Source organism: Halichoerus grypus, chromosome 7 (genome assembly GCF_964656455.1).
Source record: "Halichoerus grypus chromosome 7, mHalGry1.hap1.1, whole genome shotgun sequence".
Classification (NCBI taxonomy): domain Eukaryota; kingdom Metazoa; phylum Chordata; class Mammalia; order Carnivora; family Phocidae; genus Halichoerus; species Halichoerus grypus.
The window spans coordinates 78,555,433-78,577,233 of NC_135718.1; the positions used below are offsets into that span (position 1 = coordinate 78,555,433).

The 21,801-nt window shown below is 44.8% G+C and overlaps 1 protein-coding gene and 1 non-coding gene across 3 annotated transcripts in view; both read left to right on the forward strand.

Moving 5' to 3' along the window:
* The first annotated feature begins 12,388 nt into the window (after nucleotides 1-12,388).
* Nucleotides 12,389-12,495, forward strand: LOC118555346 (U6 spliceosomal RNA). The gene has a single exon (XR_004926930.1). It is a non-coding gene; the product is annotated as a U6 spliceosomal RNA (small nuclear RNA).
* Nucleotides 12,496-17,571: 5,076 nt separating this feature from the next.
* ASAH2 (N-acylsphingosine amidohydrolase 2) overlaps nucleotides 17,572-21,801 on the forward strand; it is an 89,807-nt gene continuing 85,577 nt past the window's right edge. The window contains exon 1 of one of the 2 annotated variants that reach the window (XM_036123413.2): nucleotides 17,572-17,680. The gene's annotated coding sequence lies outside the window, so the exon portion shown is untranslated. The remainder of the gene's footprint in view (nucleotides 17,681-21,801) is intronic. The other variant, XM_036123415.2, reaches the window with a different exon arrangement.

Sequence of the window (21,801 nt, forward strand, 5' to 3'; positions counted from 1 at the left end):
AGCCAAGTGGGACACCTCTTACTATGGACTGAGTAGTAGGCAATGCATATCATGAGGTGAGAGACTAATTTTGCCAATTTCCTAACTGCTAAATGTTTTATTTGTATCCCAAATACCTACTTGATGTGATAAGTATCTCATAAACTTTATAAATATCACATAAAATGAGAATCCCTGTCAGCTTTAATTTGACCTTCGTTATACAACAAGTCAACCATGGAATTGAGTTAACTAGGGTATAGAATATGCTACTTGGATCCCTTGATAATGATTTTTTTTTTTTTAAGATGTACTTATTTTAGAGAAAGAGTGTGTAGCGGGGATGGGCAGAGAGAGAGAGAATCTCAAGCAGACTCCCCACTGAGTGTGGAGCCCGACACGGGGCTTGATCTCATGACCCTGAGATCACAACCTAAGCCAAAACCAAGAGTCAGACGCTGATGCTGATATTCTTTATTTTTCTCTCCCTTTGGTCAGGAAACTTACTTCGAGCAATCCAGACTTGATATTCTGCTTATCAGCACCTTAAAGTTCTTCTCTGCCTGCTGGTTCAGCACGAGTCACAAGAAAATTAAGCAACCTGCTAGGTCCAGACTCCAGCCTTCAGAGGTCAGAGATGGGTGTGGTCCGTGAGGGAAAGTTGCACAAAACTGGAACGAGGGAGGGAGAGGGTTGGGATCGCGGGGAGAGTGGCAGGACAGTGCAGACGGCCGTGGCTTAACTATCGGTGAAGACAGGGAAGGAGGGTTTATCACAAGAGCTAACACGTGTGTTGCATGTGTGAGAAATCCTTTGTGTTCTCGAGTGTTGGCCTAGCACCGGTGTCATTTAGCATCTAGCAATTGAGAAAATGCATGCTATGGATTTAGAAATGCCCTTGAGGCTTTGTGGTTTGCCAGTGACAGTGTACGTGTAACATCTGATCGACAGGAGTAGTACTTACTCGGCCGTTCATTATTCCATCAACACATCATGGTTGGTGAGTGCAAAGATTCGAGAGTCTCTTGAGAATTCTTGGGACAGGTTTACTGAAGATTTGAAGACAGAGATCAATGAGATAGGCAGACTCCTGTGTTTTTCAAAGTTAAAGAAGTAGGGAGTCCAAATTAAGAGGCCTATGCAAAATCCCGTGTCCTAATTCCTGTGTTGAAGGATGTCTAGGGTGTGGCTTGAGGGGCCAAAATGGCATCCCAGGTGAGGACAAGGGAAAGCTCTGACACCTAAGAGGGACCGGCCCTGAGTTCCCTCCCAGCCCCCTGGTGGCCTAGAACCTCATGTGTTGTGATGCTCTCTTGTTAGGTGCATACACATTAAAGTTGCTATGTCTTCTTGGAGGATTGACCGCTTTACTGTTCTGTCGTCTTTCTATTCCTGATAATATTCCTTGTTGTGAAGTCTGCTTTGTCTGAAATTAAAATAACGACTCCAGCTTTCTTCTGATGAGTGTTCGCATGGTATATATCCTTCTCGACCCCTTTATTTTTACCTCTCTGGATCTTTATAAAGTGGGTTTCTTAAAGAATATATAGCAGATAAACGGCATCTTGTTTTTAATCTATTCTACAGTCTCTTTTTAATTCGTGTGTTTAGACCTGTCACATTTAAACTATAATTGATAACACGGTTGACCCTTGAACAACACAGGTTTGGACTGAGCAGGCCCACTTACACATGGGTTTTTTCAATAAATACAGTACTGTAAATGTACTTTCATGATTTTCCTGATATTTTTTTCTCTAGCTTTATTCTAAGAATATAGTAATATAATACATGTACAAAATAATTGTTATTGATAAGGCTTCTGGTCAACAGGCTATTAGTAGATAAATTTGGGGAGAGTCAAAATTTTTATGTGGATTTTCGACTCCCGCCTCCCCTTCCCGCCCCCCCCCCCCAGCAGTTCATCTAAGTTACCATGTAAGTGTTCCTCATAATTTATGGCTCTGGTGGCTTCTGCTCTGTGCAAGCAGATCTCAGCTGTGACTCTGGATGCACCTGTCTCTCCAGATTTGGAGGGTGGTGGTTGGACCCATTGACCCAAAAAAGTCATTTTTTGAAACGTTTGTCCAGCCTTTTCTAGTTGTAAGGATGGGAATGGTGACTTGACTCCAAAGCTCTTTGCATGTTGAGGATGAAACCAGAAGCCCTTGGTGACCCAGTTTTTGTGGTCAAAATAAATTTGGAGGACAATGAATAAGCTTTTATCTGTAGAGTACTTTTAATGGCTGGACATACAAATTTGTGTTCTAATGACAATTGAAGACCTAAAAATAGAAATGGCTGTTAGAGTCCGTTTTAATGACTTCTAACTCTCAACACACCGGGTGTCCAGAAGAACATGAAGACAGTTAGCACTGGATTGGGGAACAGAGGGGGCACATTCACCTATCTTAACTGCAAGCTTACTTCCCGGAGCCTTTAATTTGCTCTCCCCCTAAAGGACCTAGAATGCAGCTGAGCACCAAAGCAAACCCAAACTCCAGAGGAACCTGAATGACTTTCCCTCTCCTTTTTTTCTTTGGACTGCTCCCGTGGCTAGTTTCCTGAGAGCCCTGTGGCATATCCCAAGCTGGTGCCTGGGAAAGATCTGGTTAGTAACAAGTAAGACATTGGTTAGTAACAAATACGATTGCTTACGAGGAACATCAAAACATTACAAGAAAGTGTCAGGTGCCTACCGTCCAGAATGCTTGGTCTATTTTTGCCAGAGGGTTTACAGTATGTTCTGTGGGGTTAGTCAGTTTTTCTTCTCAGTCCCTCTCTTTTTGGCTTGGACTAAGATAAATTCTAAATAGTTTAACTCAGTGGCTTATTGGCGCTTGGGATCTGCTCCCCTGGCCAGCTCTGTGTTGGGAGGATCTGGTATTGTTTTCATTGCTTCCTGCCGATAGTATTCATCAGCACGAGAGGAGAAGCCAAAAGAGGTTTCGGCCAAAGCATTCTGTGTTTAATAAAGAGCCTGTGACCCCAGAAAGGCACACAGCGGGTTTTCCATGGGGGATGTGTAGCCATGCTCCCTGATATCTTAGGATGTTTCAGGGGGAAAAAAATCATTTGGGAAAAAGCATGATCTGTTACAATGAACGTTTGTTTGGAAGGCTTCTCTGAGATCCTTGGCTTTGAGTTTCAAGAGGCCACAGTCCAGTCATTGCCAGGCTTATGGGAAGCATGTTCATTGCCAGCCTGAGTGGTCCCCGGAACCTTCTGACCTCTGGCTGTGTTGGGCCAGGACAGTGGCCCCTGGTATAGGTAGGCAGTGAGGATGCAGTGTGTTTGCAGCAAAAGCTTCTATTCTGCAGACGCTCCAATGAGCCTAGCAAGTTCGGTCCGGCCCAGAGGCGGGCAGACACACTTGCTTAGGCGAGTACTAGCTGCCTTTCTCCGCAGGTTCCAGGGGCGGGCATGTAGAGCAAATGACGAGAAGAGGAGCTAGGTCCAGTTAGGGTTGCCAGCATACGTCTGCCCTGGAAGCATCACTGGCCTGGGACGTGGGCGTGCATTGCTGTGCTCAGAAGCTGAGCCCAGATGACCACAGAGCTTGATCTCTACCCCCTGTGGCTTGCAGAGCCCGCTCCAAACCCTGGGGCCAAGTGGCTCCCTAACGAGGTTTCCCCTGGGGCTCCCGGTTCCTGAGCAGAGAGAAGCAACTGCAGGAGGGCAGAGGGATCCAAGCAGGGAGTCGGGCCAGAAGGTCCTGTTCTGTGTTCTTGTACAATCCCTGGTACCCACTGCACCCGGCACACAGCAAAAACGGTTAGGGTGGGGGCTGGGCGGCAGCATCGTACTTCCTGGGGGCGAGAAAATGTCAATGTATTCAGCACACAGAACCCCCACATACCACTAACATTCACCGAGTGTGAATTCAAACAAAAAGTCACCGAAATTAGATGGGAAGGTATCCAAAATGTCACTTTAACACATGCCAAGCATGGAGAACAGTGACAAAGGGGTTCCTGTGGATCCGGGCTATGGAAACCGGCTTAAGTTCTCCAGATGTTCAGGGTTTATTCACCCATTAAAATCGGCAAAAACAATGAATTCTCGCAGGCCCCGGGAAATTCATTTTCCTCTTGGGAATGAAGAGGGCCCTGATCCAAGTCCTTCTCATTTGACAAAGCTGAGGAAGGGTTGCTGGCAATCGTCCCTCCTCTAAAGGAGGTTAGAGCAAGGACGGCAGGCTCACTGCAGAGACCTGCTTCTTTCTGCTCCGATTTCCAGCAGCTTGCTCCCCCCGCCCGGGCCTCAGGAGATGCACTGGTGGGACCTGGGGCGAAGCCTGGGGGGGCCCCGGAGGGCAGGTGAGCCTCAAGGCCTGCAAAAACACAGGCTTCTCTGTCAGGCACATTGCTCTTCCCGGGCTGTTCGCGTTTGATGGGGGGAGGAGGGGTGGGGTCTAAGTTAGGGCTTCCACACACACACACACACACACACACACACACACACACACACACACACACACGTGTATGTCAGTTTAGCATTCGTATCAGCATATTTCAAACTGTAACAAATCTTCCCTTAGAGAAACATCCTTCAATTTCATTAAATTAGTAGTTGGCAAATTTATGTGGCCTTGAAACCCATTCCATATAAACCCTTTTCCCCTCTAATATTTTATAATGAAAAATTCTTTTTAAAGATTTATTTATTCGACAGAGAGAGAGAGAGAGCACAAGCAGGGGGAGTGGGAGAGAGAGAAGCAGACTCCCCGTGGAGCAGGGAGCCCGATGCGGGGCTCGATCCCAGGACCCTGAGATCATGACCTGAGCTGAAGGCATATGCTTAACAACTGAGCCACCCAGGTGTCCCATCATGAAAAATTTTAAGTCTACACTAACTTCGTAAGAATTCCACAATGAGAACCCACGTAGACACCACCTAGTTTCTACTGCTGTTTTATTAACTTGCTTTATCACATATCAATCCATTTGTCTTTTTATCCATCTATCAGTTATTTTTTTTATTATGTTAATCCCCATACATTACATCATTAGTTTTAGATGTACTGTTCCATGATTTATTGTTTGTGCATAACACCCAGTGCTCCATGCAGTACGTGCCCTCTTTAATACCCATCACCAGGCTAACCCATCCTCCCCCCCCCCCCAGAACCCTTAGTTTGTTTCTCAGAGTCCATCATCTCTCATGGTTCGTCTCCCCCTCTGATTCCCCCCCTTCATTTTTCCCTTCCTGCTATCTTCTTCTTCTTCTTCTTTTTAACATATAATGTCTTGGGGTGCCTGGGTGGCTCAGTCGTTAAGTGTCTGCCTTCGGCTCAGGTCATAATCCCAGAGTCCTGGGATCGAGCCCCTCATCGGGCTCCCTGCTCTGCGGGAAGCCTGCTTCTCCCTCTCCCACTCCCCCTGCTTGTGTTCCCTCTCTCTCGCTGTGTCTCTCTCTGTCAAATAAATAAATAAAATCTTAAAAAAAAACCATATAATGTCTTATTTGTTTCAGAGGTACAGGTCTTTGATTCAACAGTCTTACACAATTCACAGAGCTCACCATAACACATACCCTCCCCAGTGTCTATCACCCAGCCACCCCATGCCTCCCACCCCCCACCACTCCAGCAACCCTCAGTTTGTTTCCTGAGATTAAGAATTCCTCATATCAGTGAGGTCATATGATACATGTCTTTCTCTGATTGACTTATTTCACTCAGCATAATACCCTCCAGTTCCATCCACGTCGTTGCAAATGGATAAAGAACACACCACATGTTCTTTATCCATTCATCTGTCAATGGACATTTTGGCTCTTTCCATAGTTTGCCTGTTGTGGACATTGCTGCTATAAACACTGGGGTGCACGTACCCCTTTGGATCCCTACATTTGTATCTTTGGGGTAAACACCCAGTACTGCAATGGCTGGATCGTATGGTAGCTCTATTTTCAACTTTTTGAAGAACCTCCATACTGTTTTCCAGAGTGGCTGCACCAGCTTGCATTCCCACCAAGAGTGTAGGAGGGTTCCCCTTTCTCTGCCTCCCCGCCAACATCTGTCCTTTCCTGACTTGTTAATTTTAGCCATTCTGATTGGTGTGAGGTGGTATCTCATTGAGGTTTTGATTTGGATTTCCCTGAGGCCGAGCGATGCTGAGCACTTTTTCATGTGTCTGTTGGCCATTTGGATGTCTTCTTTGGAAAAACGTGTGTTCATGTCTTCTGCCCATTTCTTGATTGGATCATTTGTTCTTTGGGTGTTGAGTTTGATGAGTTCTTTATAGATTTTGGATACTAGCCCTTTATCTGATATGTCATTTGCAAATATCTTCTCCCATTCTGTCAGTTGTCTTTTGGTTTTGTTGACTGTTTCCTTTGCTTTGCAAAAGCTTTTTATCTTGATGAAGTCCCAATAGTTCATTTTTGCCCTTGCTTCCCTTGCCTTAGGCGATGTTTCTAGGAAGAAGTTGCTGCGGCTGAGGTCCAAGAGGTTGCTGCCTGTGTTCTCCTTTAGGATTTTGATGGACTCCTGTCTCACACTGAGGTCTTTCAACCATTTGGAGTCTATTTTTGTGTGTGGTGTAAGGAAATGGTCCCGTTTCATTCTTGTGCATGTGGCTGTCCAATTTTCCCAACACCATGTGTTGAAGAAACTGTCTTTTTTCCACTGGGTATTCTTTTCTGCTTTGTCGAAGATTAGTTGACCATAGGGTTGAGGGTCCATATCTGGGCTCTCTATTCTGTTCCATTGATCTATGTGTCTGTTTTTGTGCCAGTACCATACTGTCTTGATGATGACAACTTTGTAATAAAGCTTGAAGTCCGGAATTGTGATGCCACCAGCTTTGCTTTTCTTTTTCAACATTCCTCTGGCTATGCGGGGTCTTTTCTGGTTCCATACGAATTTTAGGATTATTTGTTCCATTTCTTTGAAAAAAAGTTGATGGTATTTTGATGGGGATTGCATTGAATGTGTAGATTGCTCTAGGTAGCATTGACATCTTCACAGTATTTGTTCTTCCAATCCATGAGCATGGAACATTTTCCCATTTCTTTGTGTCTTCCTCAATTTCTTTCATGAGTATTTTATAGTTTTCTGAGTACAGATCCTTTGCCTCTTTGGTTAGATTTATTCCTAGGTATCTTATGGTTTTGGGTGCAACTGTAAATGGGATCGACTCCTTAATTTCTCTTTCTTCTGTCTTGGTGGTGGTGTATAGGAATGCCACTGATTTCTGTGCATTGATTTTATATCCTGCCACTTGACTGAATTCCTGTATGAGTTCTAGCAGTTTTGGGGTGGAGTCTTTTGGGTTTTCCACATAAAGTATCATATCATCTGCAAACAGTGAGAGTTTGACTTCTTCTTTGCCAATTTGGATGCCTTTGATTTCTTTTTGTTGTCTGATTGCTGTGGCTAGGACTTCTAATACTATGCTGAATAGCAGTGGTGATAGTGGACATCCCTGCCGCATTCCTGACCTTAGGGGGAAAGCTCTCAGTTTTTCCCCATTGAGAATGATATTCGCTGTGGGTTTTTCATAGATGGCTTTTATGACATTGAGGTATGTACCCTCTATCCCTAGACTCTGAAGAGTTTTGATCAAGAAAGGATGCTGTACTTTGTCAAATGCTTTTTCTGCATCTGTTGAGAGGATCATATGGTTCTTGTTCTTTCCTTTATTAATGTATTGTATCACATTGATTTGTGGATGTTGAACCAACCTTGCAGCCCAGGGATAAATCCCACTTGGTCGTGGTGAATAATCCTTTTAATGTACTGTTGGATCCTATTGGCTAGAATTTTGGTGAGAATTTTTGCATCCATGTTCATCAAGGATATTGGTCTGTAATTCTCCTTTTTGGTGGGGTCTTTGTCTGGTTTGGGGATCAAGGTAATGGTGGCCTCATAAAATGAGTTTGGAAGTTTTCCTTCCATTTCTATTTTTTGGAACAGTTTCAGAAGAATAGGTATTAATTCTTCTTGAAATGTTTGGTATAATTCCCCTGGGAAGCCATCTGGCCCTGGGCTTTTGTTTGTTGGGAGATTTTTGATGACTGCTTCAATTTTCTTAGTGGTTATAGGTCTGTTCAGGTTTTCTATTTCTTCCTGGTTCAGTTTTGGTAGTTGATACATCTCTAGGAATGCATCCATTTCTTCCAGGTTATCTAATTTGCTGGCATAGAGTTGCTCATGATATGTTCTTATAATTGTATTTCTTTGGTGTTGGTTGTGATCTCTCCTCTTTCATTCATGATTTTGTTGATTTGGGTCATTTCTCTTTTCTTTTTGATAAGTCTGGCCAGGGGTTTATCAATCTTGTTAATTCTTTCCAAGAACCAGCTCCTAGTTTCGTTGATCTGTTCTACTGTTCTTTTGGTTTCTATTTCATTGATTTCTGCTCTGATCTTTATTATTTCTCTTCTCCTGCTGGGTTAGGCTTTATTTGCTGTTCTTTCTCCAGCTCCTTTAGGTGTAGGGTTAGGTTGTGTATTTGAGACCTTTCTTGTTTCTTGAGAAAGGCTTGTATTGCTATATACTTTCCTCTTAGGACTGCCTTTGCTGCATCCCAAAGATTTGGAACACTTGTGTCTTCATTTTCATTTGTTTCCCTGAATTTTTAAAATTCTTCTTTAATTTCCTGGTTGACCCATTCATTCTTCAGTAGGATGCTCTTTAGCCTCCATGTATTTGAGTTCTTTCTGACTTTCCTCTTGTGATGGAGTTCTAGTTTCAAAGCATTGTGGTCTGAAAATATGCAGGGAATGATCCCAATCTTTTGGTACCAGTTGAGACCTGATTTGTGACCTAGGATGTGATCTATCCTGGAGAGTGTTCCATGGGCACTGAGAAGAATGTGTATTCTGTTGTTTGGGATGGAATGTTCTGAATATATCTGTGAAGTCCATTTGGTCCAGTGTGTCATTTAAAGTCTTTATTTCCTTGTTGATCTTTTGCTTAGATGATCTGTCCACATCAGTGAGGGGAGTGTTAAAGTCCCCCACTATTATTGTATTGTTGTCAATGTGTTTCTTTGCTTTTGTTATTGATTGGCTTATATAATTGGCTGCTCCCATGTTAGGGGCATAGATACTTACAATTGTTGGATCTTCTCGTTGGATAGACCCTTTAAGTAGGATATAGTGTCCTGCCTCATCTCTTATTACAGTCTTTGGTTTAAAATCTAATTTGTCTGATATAAGGATTGCCACCCCAGCTTTCTTTTGGTGTCCAGTAGCATGGTAAATGGTTTTCCACCCCCTCACTTTCAATCTGGGGCTGTCTTTGGGTCTAAAATGAGTCTCTTGCAGACAGCATATCGATGGGTCTTGTTTTTTTATCCAATCTGATAGCCTCTGTCTTTTGATTGGGGCATTTAGCCCATTTACATGCAGGGTAACTATTGAAAGATAGGAATTTAGTGCCATTGTATTGCCTGTAAGGTGACTGTTACTGTATATTGTCTGTGTTCCTTTCTGGTCTGTGTTACTTTTAGGCTCTCTCTTTGCTTAGAGGACTCCTTTCAAGATTTCTTGTAGGGCTGGTTTGATGTTTGCAAATTCCTTTAGTTTTTGTTTGTCCTGGAAGCTTTTTATCTCTCCTTCTATTTTCAATGACAGCCTAGCTGGATATAGTATTCTTGGCTGCATATTTTTCTCATTTAGTGCTCTGAATATATCCTGCCAGTCCTTTCTGGCCTGCCAGGTCTCTGTGGATAGTTCTGTTGCCAATCTAATGTTTCTACCATTTACCCATGTAACAAGGGTAACAAGGGACCTCTTGTCCTGAGCTGCTTTCAGGATTTTCTCTTTGTCTCTGAGACTCATAAGTTTTACTATTAGATGTTGGGGTATTGACCTATTTTTATTGATTTTGAGGGGGGTTCTCTGTGCCTCCTGGATTTTGATGCCTGTTTTCTTCCCCAAATTAGGGAAGTTCTCTGCTATAATTTGCTCCAATATACCGTGTGCCCCTCTCTCTCTTTCTTCTTCTTCTTCTGGGATCCGAGTTATTCTAATATTGTTTTGTCTTATGGTATCACTTCTCTCTCGAACTCTGCCCTCGTGATCCAGTAGTTGTTTATCTCTCTTTTTCTCAGCTTCTTTATTTTCCATCATTTGTTCTTCTATATCACTAATTCTCTCTTCTGCCTCATTTATCCTAGCAGTTAGAGCCTCCATTTTTGATTGCACCTCATTAATAGCCTTTTTGATTTTGACTTGGTTAGATTTTAGTTCTTTTATTTCTCTAGAAAGGGTTTCTCTAATATCTTCCATTCTTTTTTCAAGCCCAGCTAGTATCTTCAAAATCATCATTCTGAACTCTAGTTCTGACATCTTACTAATGTCCATATTGATTAGGTCCCTGGCAGTCGGTACTGCCTCTTGTTCTTTTTTTTTGAGGTGATTTTTTTTCTGTTTTGTCATTTTGTCCAGAGGATAATAGATGAATGAAAGAACAAAATGCTAACAGAGTAACAATGTCCCCAGAAAATATACACTAAACAAATCAGAAGAGACCTGAAACCGGGGGAAAAGAAAGAGAAAGAAAGAAAAAAGAAAAAAAAAGAAAAAGATAAAAACAAAGCAAAAAAAAAACCCAGAATATGATCAAGTATGATTAGGCTGGTGCATAGATCAGTGCCACACACTAGATTTTGGATGTATTTTGATCTGCTAGAAGAAAGTGCCTCCCAAAATTATAAAGAAAGAAAAACTTATATATGTACAAAAATAAGGTTTAATATGATGAAGGGATGGAATATGACTGTAAAGATGAAAATTATAAAAGATTTTATAAAAGGAATTAAGAAGTTGGCTGAAAAAAGAAAGAAGAGGATTAAAAAAAAAAAAAGAGAATGTGATCAGGCAGAAGACTAGAACAAAGCCATACATTAGAGATTTAGGGTATATTTTGGTCTGTTAGAAGAAACTGTATCCCAAAATTTTAAAGAGAGAACAATTTATATATATACACCAAAAATAAGGTCAACTACTATGAAGGGATAGAATATGACTCTTCCAGATAGTGGTTGCTTTTCTGTTCAGAGAGTTGCTGCTAGTCTTTTCTTCGATCTCCTGTTGAGTTCGTAGGTGTTCAGAATTGTTTGATCCCTATCTAGCTGAATTCCTGGGACCAGCCGAAATTTAGGTCTCCTACTCCTCTGCCATCTTGCTCCTCCCCCCATCTATCAGTTATGTTTTGAATGCATTTCAAAGTAAATTGCAGACACTTCTCCTGAAATACTTCAGCATTCATATCACTAACATTCAAAATTCGTTCCCAGATTTTTTTTTTTGAGGTAAAATTTATAGGTGAAGAAATACATAAATCTTAAGTGTATATTTGCTGTTTTGACAAATGCACACACCTTTGTAACCCAAACACCTGTCATGATACAGAACATTACCATCTCCTTTCTACCCCTTCCCCATCAGTCTTGGCCAGCCCCCTACCCTACGGTAACTCCCAGAGGCAAACATCTCCTGTACCTACCCTTGTTTTCCACTATTGATTTTTCCCCCACATATAGTATGTATGTTCTCTCTGCGTCTGCTTAGTTCATTCTGCATAATATGTTTAGATTCATCCATGTTGCTGTGTGTGTTGATAATCCATTCCTTTTTATTAGCGACTAGTATTCCATTGAATAAATGTACCACAGTGAGTTTACCCACTCTTCTATAGATTGATACCTGGACAGTTTCCAAGTTGTGGATATTATGAATAAAGCACCTTACAATATTCTAGTATGCTTTTTTCTGCTTATGTGTGTATGTGTATGTGTGTATGTGTGCACATGCATGCATAAATGTGTGCACTTGTGCATGTACTTAGGTTTATATGTTGTCATCTCTCATGGGTAAATACTGCCCAGGTGTGGGATTGCTGGGTCATAAGCTTAATGTATGTTTAATTTTGTAAGAAATGACCAGACCTGCCTCTAGGAAATGTTCCTTGCTCTTAGAAAGAGACCCCCGTGTAGAAACAAAACAAAGAAACAAACCCTTCCTTTGGGCAAGGTTGTGTCTAGATAAGATGCCCAGACATCTGCAGCCCTGAGGACAGAGCTGACACATGGAAAGGAACAGGGTCATCGGTGACAAATTAGACCTTGGTGTCACCAGCTGCGGGGCTGCCTTCCTTGAAGTTAGGTGAGTAATAACATTCCTTGTTATTTAAGACAGTTTGAATCAGAGATTCTTTTATTTTTTTATTTTATTTTTTAAAGATTTTATTTATTCATTTGACACAGAGAGAGTACAAGCAGGGGGAGGGGCAGAAGGAGAGGGAGAAGCAGACTCCCCACAGAGCAGGGAGCCTGATGAGGGGCGTGATTGCAGGACCCCGGGATCATGACCTGAACCAAAGGCATATGCTTAACCCACTGAGCCACCCAGGCATCCCTGAATCAGAGATTGTTTTAAAAAAATGTATAGAGTTGTGCTCACTTCGGCAGCACATATACTAAAAGTTGGAACGATACAGAGAAGATTAGGATGGCCCCGAGCCAGGGTGACGCGAAAATTCATGAAGTGTTCCATATTTTTGAGATGTGCACTGGGTGTCATATGGAAGTGATGAATCACTGAATTCTACTCCAGAAACCAACATTGCACTGTATGTTAACGGACAAAATTTAACTTAAAAAATGTATAGAGTAAAAATATTTTTATAGGGGCGCCTGGGTGGCTCAGATGGTTAAGCGTCTGCCTTCGGCTCAGGTCACGATCCCAGGGTCCTGGGATCAAGTCCCGCATCGGGCTCCCTGCTCCTTGGGAGCCTGCTTCTCCCTCTGCCTCTCTCTCTCTCTCTGTCTCTCATGAATAAACAAATAAAATTAAAAAAATATATTTTTATAAACTACTGAAGTATCACATACATACAGAAAAGTACATACAGAATAATTCCCACAAACCGGATATAGGTTAGTGACTGGCCTCCAGGTGGAGGAACAGCATGACCTGTAACAGGGCAGCCTCGGGGAAATGGGCCATACCACATGCCATCAAAATTACAAGTGCAAACATAACAGTTGAGGCCCAGTTGAGTTCACTGGGGCATCCCACCAAATGTGTAAGGAGTGCCCCACAAAAACGAAGTCAGACTTCCCCTTGAGAAAGCCCCCTCCCCTCTCCCGGTCTCCCCAGGCCCCCCACCTCCTCCTGCAGCCACTCCGTCCATACGGGTTTTGCTCCCATAGTCTCTCTCCAAATCCCGCTCTGCTTGCCCAGGTCGTTGTGCAAGGCCAAGCCGTCGTGTTAGCTGAAAGAGCCACCACCGAGTGTCCCTCAGCACGTCCTGGGGTGCGCGGTGAGCAGGAGGGGGACACCACTGTCACAGAGTCGCCCCACCGCATACCCCTGGTCCCCACGGGACCGGTCGAAACGGGAGAGGCCAGGAAATAAGCCGTGTGACTTTGGACGCATGTCTACTGGGCCTCGGCTGTTATTTTATTTGTAAAGTGGGTCGAATGACGGTAGCTACTTCCTAGGGCCGTTCTGGGGGTGGAACGTAAAGGGCTTCCGTGTATCAAGGGGGCTTGTGTTCTGGGGTTTAGGGGATAACGTCTTTCCAGTTTCCACCCTACGCAGGAAGGGATGCTTGCCACGGAGTGCCATCAGCGGGAGCACCGAAGATCACCCGTGTCACTGGAGCTAGACCCAGAGGGGGCCACCTGCTGGGTCCCCACGCAGAGCTGCCTGCAACGCTCAGCTGGCCCCACATGGGGGGATCAAGGCGTCAAGTGGCCTTGCAGGGTTTGTGAGGGAAAGCGTATTCTCGTGGAGACATCAGTCCAATTGTAAGCCCTCCAATTAGAATACACTTTAACAACTACATATGAACACAGAGTGAGAATAAGCTACAAATGTGGTTTCAGGTTTTTGGTCTAGGATGCACCACCACTAAGTGGACCTCAGGTGGAAATAAAAATGTAGCGGGGTGGGGGGGGCAGGTGTGCATCATGGAGACTGGAAGACCATTAGCCAACTGTAGATAAAGAAAAATTTGGACAAATCAGAACAGAGTCAATAGCTAAAGCTTCTCTTCTCAGAAACTGACCTTTAGAGATACTTATATTAATTGGATATTAAATCGTACACCAGTATTTCCCAAAGTTCATCCATTAGTGCATAGCTGACATGATTTTTCCCCATAATTATCACTTGTACTATTTTTAATTAGCATTTTTCCTTCAGTGAGTTCCTTTAAAAAAATGGCTTTAGCCTCACTCTATAATTTACATCTCTAATTCACATCAAAGCCACTACATAACCATCAAAAGAAAAAGTGTCCACTCTGTGCCATTGAAAAGCCATCACCCTTTGCAATCGATTTTCTCCTGTCATGGACTTTGCAGATAGTGGCTCACTCCCCAGCCAATCTCAGCAAGCCGTGTTCATAAGGTCCTGAGCTAAAGAATGTCTCCAGAGACGTTTTGCAGAGAAACCCAAGGCTTGATTCTCTTCAACCAAACCCATGGCTCTCACACAGTTCCCCGTCTCAGCCAAGGTCGATGGCGCTCTACCGGGTCTTCAGCCCAGAAGGCGGAGAAATCACTCTTGCCTCCCATCTTTCTCCCACCCTTGTAAGCCCGACAGGAAATCCTGTTGGCTCTGCCTTCAAACACACCCCTGTTCGGACTGCTTCCCATCATCTCCATCTCCAGCCCCTTGTCCACGCCTCTTGGTTGGGTGTCGTGAAAGCCTCTACCTTGTCTCTCTGCTTCTCAACCCGCTTCTCTGCAGCGTGTGTTCCCGATGGAATCAGGGTGACAGATACACTGGAAAGCTCTCCAGAGGCCAGATCATGCCACCGCTCTCCCCGTAGATGTCTGACGATGTCCATCCACAACACAGCAACGTCAAAAGTCCTTCAGTCCTTCCCGACCGCCATCCCCTGCACGTCCACCCCACGCGTCTTGGCCCCACATCAGCTGCTCCTGTCTTGGTCTCTCTGCTCAGGCCACCCTGGCCATCTGCTCCTTCTTCCACCCAGCAAGCACATTCTTGTCTGGGGATCTTTACGTGTGCCCCTCCTTTTTCCATGAATGCTTTTCCTCGGGCATAAACACGGCTTGTCCTTTCTCCCACTTCCTTCAGGTGCCTATCAGAGAGGGCTTCTCTGATTACACCATGTTCAGCAACCTTCGCTCACCTCTTATTTTGCTTTCTTCTTCTTAGCATGTATCACCTAACAGATCACATTTAATTTTATTTTCTGTCTGTCTCCTCCCATTTAGAATGGAAGCATCATGGGAAGATGCTTAAGACTTTGTTTTGGCCTAAAAGAGTAGGCTTGGCAAATAGTAGGCATTTAAGAAGTACATGAATAAATACTGGGCTGCAGAAATACTATCTGACCATTACAGTCAAGGGTCTGGTGCCTAGAAAGAGCAGAACCAGGTAGGGAGCACCACCTGCCCCAGATCCTAGTTCTCTACCTTACAGTTATAGTTATGCTTCCTGTTACATGGGTAGCATTCTTCCTGATTCACATATTCATTCATTATTGTGTAATGATATTACACGGAGCTACTTTCTCTTCTACATGGGATGCTGCCCATTACATGAGTCACTGAATCAAGCCAGTAAGATCTTTAAAATGTACTCAGTTGAATTTTGTTTTTGAGCAGTTCCAAGAGCGAGTGCTCCAGGAAACAAAGAAGTGACACATGGCCTTTGTGACCCAGACACAGAAGTCACATGGCAGAGTTTCCATGTTCTCTGGTTGTCATTATGGGCAGTCACAAGCCCACCCAGCTTTCGGGGGGAGATGACACAGATCCCCACTTTTCCACCAATGGAAGGTCAAAGAATTTGCAGCTGTGTTTTTGAGCTGCCTCAGGGAGGTATGACTCAGTTAAGAGGGGGGGAGTAATTGGGAAAGTATCTTGAGGATAAAAGTTTGAGCAGGGGTAGGACAGGGCAGGTACGTTTAGGAACCATCAAGAGACCCATGTGCCCGAATGGGAGACTGGCAAGGAGAAATGTCAAAGCCAAACGCAAAGGCTTGGCTAGGTGAGTGCGAATACCTGGTTTAGGAGTCTAGTCTTTATTCTGTAGACAGGTGGTGTTTAAACCGGTTTGCTTACGTATCCCTAAGGGAATTTTGAAAAACACATTTTTAGTCTTGTATCCATTTTTTTCCCCATAATTTAAAAGTAATTGCAAAGGTCAGCAGCTCTATGTGGTCATTCAGGCTGACGGAGGTTTTCCACCTTCTTTCTGTGACATCCAAGGTCACTGCGGATACCTCCCTCCAAATCTGTGCTGCAGTCTGGAGGAGCTCACGTGGGAAGGCGTTATGGGCCAAGGACGCATTGGTGCAGGTCACTTCCACTCACTCTCCATTGGCCAGACCTCAGTTAATGGCCACTCCTGATGGCAGGGGACACCAGGATGGAGCAAGGAACACAGAGTTTGTGGAAGAGCTAGCGGTCCTCGCTACAGAGCATCTATATGTACAGCATTCAGGACATTTGCTGGCATTTGGGAAGCATTCAACACAGAGCCTGCTGCTATTATTAACACTATTATTATTATTTATTATTATTACACGTTCAGTCTGCAGGTTGTGTTCTGTGCCCCAGTGGATGTGCACTCCCTACGCCGGAGCTCAGAGGCCCCCGAGGTAGATGCACTTTAGGCAAGGGAGGCCCCGGAGCCTTGGAGCCCAATTCGTAGCTCATAAACCTCAGCCGGCAACTCGGCTGCCCGGCTCAGTGGGCTGCAGACGGAACCTGTGCTAAGTCCTGGCCCAGCTCCCCACGCGGCTGTTTGTCCATCTCCTGCCTGCCTTCAACAATCCACCGCCCCCACCCCACCCTCCTCCCTGCCTTGCACCCAACTTCTACCTCCAGGAGTCCTAGGGTGGACTCCGAGACTCCTGGAGAAAGCCAGGGACTGGCCCTGGGCCGAGAGGCGAGTTTCCGTCCCCGTAGCTGCTGGAGAAGCGGCCCCAGCTTTAAGAAGTCGAGGCTTTTGGGCTTGCTGTGTGGGGCCATGGGTGGAATGTCGCCGACTTCCAAGAACGGATTGAACGTTCAGTCTTTGCTTTCTTTTCCCTGCCGCTGATACCTGGGCCCCAACAGTTGGAAGAACAAACTTTTTCCCTAGGGATTCTAGAAGCCACGGAGACTAACACAGAGGCCACATTGCAGGAAACGGACGTTTGGTTTTGTCCTGGGAAGGCCCCTGGGGACAATGGAAACACTGCTTTATTTGCTTCCCTAAACTCCCAACTTTAAACGCCTACCATCAATTTCTTTATGTAGTTACAACCTTTCTAGACAAGTGGGCCATCCCCTGGTCCAGAGCTTAACTCCTTCATTCAAAATGACCCAAACTCACATCTCCGGGCGGATCTGTCCTGCCAAGTCTCCGCTGGGTGGTGGGTGCGGTGGAGACAAAATGTACTCTTTTCCAAATCAAACAGAAGAAGCAGGTGTGCCCGAGCGCACGCGTGCGTGTGTGTGTGTGCACAGTGCAAAGTGACAAGCTCCAGGTGTGATCTCCCAGGGCTGGTGCCGGGTTTTTCCACAAGCAGGCTCAGCTGGGGTGTGTTCTGCCCGGGGTGTGAGTCAGCACACAAGTAGTTAAGTCGGCAGCCGGGCTCCCCGGGCTAGCGCAGTGGCCTCCGGGACTTAGCATGCAGCACCGCTCAGCAGAGCCGGGTCCTGGCACTTCCCAGGAGGACTGACATGCCGCCTGGAACAAACAACAGCAGGTCTAGGTACGTAGCCGGGCTTTGATGGATGGTGTTTTGCTCTCTCCCCAGAGGACGGAGCAACGGTACTTCGTGGTTGCCAACAGAATCCGGTGTTTATTGAGCCTCCTGTTTCTTGGGGGAAAATGAGTCATAGGGATGGGGGAGGGGAGGGGAGCAGCCTCTTCAGCCTCATTTGTTTCCCCGGCGTGGCCCTGCCAGGTTTCCTTAATTCCGTCTGCATTCCAGGGCTGGGAGTTCAGGTCATTTGAATGTCAGCATTAGAGGTGGGGAGGTCGAAAGGGCTCTTTTTGCTTTCTTTCTGTCAGTCTTCAGATCTACATTCACGGATAGGGATTTGGTTTGAAGAGTTATTTGCTGAGTTGGTGAAGTCGAGTGGCAGAAACCCATTTTCCTGGCCCATTTTGAACGGCAAGGTTCATATTAGCAGTCTTAAGAAGCAAACTTCTCCGAATTTACCCCACGCCTGAGTGAGAGCATGTTTTCAGAGGTGGTCTTTGCCTTGCTTACAGCCTGAAAACTGCCGCTTCAGGTGTCTGCAGTGTGACCTGAGATCACTTTGAGGATCCCGGTTCTTGTAATGAGTCTACTCGACTGGGTCGCCCTGGTCTTCCCATCCCTTTAGATGACTCTATTCTATCGCTCACAAAATAGCTGGAATTCTGAGTAGATGGGAACTACCCTCAAAAACTTGGTTTGGATGGAATTTCCAAGGATATAGGGACTTAGGCAACATTTGGATCTCATTCCATCTCCAATTTTTTTTTTTTAAGAGGTGGGGGTGGGGCAGAGGAAGAGGGAGAGAGAGAGAGAGAGAGAGAGAATCCTAAGCTGGGTGCAGAGCCTGACACGGGGCTGTATCCCATGACCCTCAGATCATGACCCGAGCCAAAATCAAGGATTGGAAGCTTAACCAACTGAGCCACCCAGCTGCCATCCTCCCCCATTTTTTTTTTAACTAGATTACCAGTTTATTATAAAAGGATATAACTCAGGAACAGACAGATACAGGTATGGAGAAGGGGCGCAGAGCCTCGCTGCCCTCTCCAGGTTCACCACTCCCCCAAATCTCCACGTGTTTACCAACCTAGAAGCTCTGCAAACCCCATCCTTTTGGGTTTTTATGAAGGCTTCATTACAGAGGCATGATTGATTGAGTCCTCATTCCACGTCTGTTCTGTCACTGCGGCATCAGCCACCAATAACTGACATCGATGACTTTGATGATCAGGCTGATATGTTCACTGCATCAGGAGTCAACAGATGTGAGTTCAAATCCCCTGTCTGCGACTCATTAGCTCGTCGAACTTCCTTGAGCCTCATTTGCTTCGTTTGTAAAATTGGGATCTGGTGTGTAAGTATCTGGACTGGCTCTGGTACTCCAGAGAGACATAGGAAAGGCTCTGACACCAGATTTAGTGGAGAGATACACACTCATTAAATAGTAAGTACCAGCCTGGAAGAGTGTATACAGTTTCGGAGGAAGAAATGGGTCAGCCATTCACTGTAGGTGGGGAATCGCTGTTCTGAGAGTTAGCATCTTTTCAGCCCTCTGCAGTTTTCACGGCAATATCACACACTCTACTGGCTTCACAATCCTGTAAACTAGGAGGATGAGGAGAGGCATGCCATCATGCTCAGCCCCATCACCTTTACCACAAGGAAATCTTTAGTGCTGTGAGGTGACCCACCTGGAAACCTTGCCTCATTGGTTAAAGCAGAGATGCCAGGAGCTGGCTCTGAATGTTCTTCCAAATAGGCACCTTTCCAAAGCCTTTCTGCAGTGAGAACTTTGGCAGTCTCTTCCTTTTCCTTGCAGAGAAAGAAGTCCCTACTTCTCTGCTGAGACCGCAAAAGGTCGTGTGTAGGTGAGAAAAATGGAGAGCTTACCAAATCTCTAGTGCAAATACACTGTTGGGAGAGAGAGGGAGGAAACCAAGCTAATCTGGACCACTTCTCAGGGCAGGCAACGGAAGTTCTACTAGCACTGGGGTGGAATGCGTATTTTGGAAAAAATGGTAATAAAAACTTAGACTTGGTGAATTACCCGGTCTTAGGATCAAGACTGTTAAGCAGGAGATGGAGAACCACCTCATATCACTAGATTTGAATGTCAAGGATCACCTGACAGGGAAGGAACTTTGATACCCAGACTTCCTGAAGCAAGGGACCCTTTTGGCTGTGACTCTAAGTTGTCCCACCCACCTATTTTCCCATTCAGCATGCGGGAATTTGTCCCAAATTTCTCCAGAAGAGTGGAGTCCAATTACCCTTGTATCCATGGTCATGAAGCTTCTCCTCACACCTTACTGAGGACAGCTTTAGTGACATTAAAACACTTGAGGAGAAGGGGACAATGTGGTCAGCAGGTAGTCATCCACCACTAGATTATGGCAGCCATTGAAACCACTAGAGGGCAGCGCAGAGACTCGTACTGGTGACCACGCGGGGGGGGGGGGGGGGGGGGGAGAATTTTAATGTATGCTAATGAGCTTCTTAGGATTCTGCCAAGAAATGAGGTCCCTCAGGGCCCCAGAGAATCTCCGGGGACTGTTTTCCTTATTGTTGTTATTGCTATCCACATTCCCTGATTGCTCTTGAAGACGGGCTTGGTCTGGGAAGAGCAGCTAACAAAAAGATACACATCAAAGCGTATTTATGATTATTTATGATACAAAACAAAGCAGTGTGTACCAGCTGGATGTGGTTTCCACTGCCACCTAGAATATCCAGTCTCAATTCCTGCTCCCCATTGCCTCCCTGGCTCCAAGCATGACACTGTTCTCTTAGATTATACTTAAATGTCTCATCGGCGGCTTGAGAGATATTGGGCCCAGTGACGATGGGGTGTTAAGGAAAGTTCAGCCAGTTGCGTAGAGACTGCCCAACCTCACTTTTCAGTGACTTCTTTGGTGGCTTGAAACCAACCACGGTGAGAGTATTTACATCACAGAAATTGGCAAATGGTACAACACACCCGGGCTTTCTATTCCTGAGAGCCGGTTGTTAAACATTTAGCAACACACCACTGCCAATGTTTGTCGCAGAAAAATCTTTGATAAAGAAATGATGTGCTGGTTTAAGGCATTAGGAGAAAAAACAAACAAACAAACAAAAAACAGGGAATGCTACTACCTTCCGAAATGCTCTGACCCCTGAACTATGTTAATTGAATCACATAATGCCATCTTTGTTACTATACTTACAAGAGGAAGAATTTATAAGGAAATCTTTGCAGCTGAAATGTAAGAGTTAAGTGTAATCCATTTCCAGCTCATTTACCATTTGGGCTTAATACAAGTAGAAATAAGAAAATTTCCAAGCCCTAATGTAGAAGATCATTTGTTGAAGTTCATCTCCCTAACTTCATATCCATGGAGCCTGGGTATGACCGGCACTCCACACTGATGAACTCTATGGCTGGGCTGACTTCAGATCTCAGAGAGTGGGGAAGCTGCTGAGAACTTCCTTTATAGGGGCATTCATTCATTGATAGATCCTTAAAGTTTCTCCTCTGGTCATGCTAAACCAAAGGAAATTTTCCTTTTAGAAGATGAGAACTTCCCATGCATGATACTACCATAAAAGAGGAATTATTCGTTAGCACTTAATAGGTGTCTATACTAAAAAAAGAAAGGGCATTGTGAAGCAATCAGATTTAGTCATTAAGTACACCTGATTCTCAGTGAATCCTCACAACCACGGGAAGAGATGGCTACAAGTATAATCGCCAATTTAAGATGAGGAAATTGATGCATCAATGCATTTGGTGAGGGCATTGCTGGGATATGAACTCAAGAAATCTTAATCAAGAACCCATCCTCTTAAGCCACCCTTCTTTAGCATCTCCCTGCAAGACGGGTGACTAGAAATTGAGCTCCTCTCCTCTGAACATGAGCCCCTACTTTTGTCGCACAGATCTCATAATTTGAGCAAGTTTACTACATTTTATGAAGCCAGGACTCCATTCAGACGGAAAGTGGAGGTTGAAGGATGGAGCCAGGAAGTTCAAGGTTCAACAGGTGCAGCCATGGCCAGTACCCAGAAGTCATTCTTTCCAACCTTTCCTTAGGCGAAAGAAAAACAAAACTCTTACAAGCCGACTTTTCACCTCTCCTCCTCTTCTG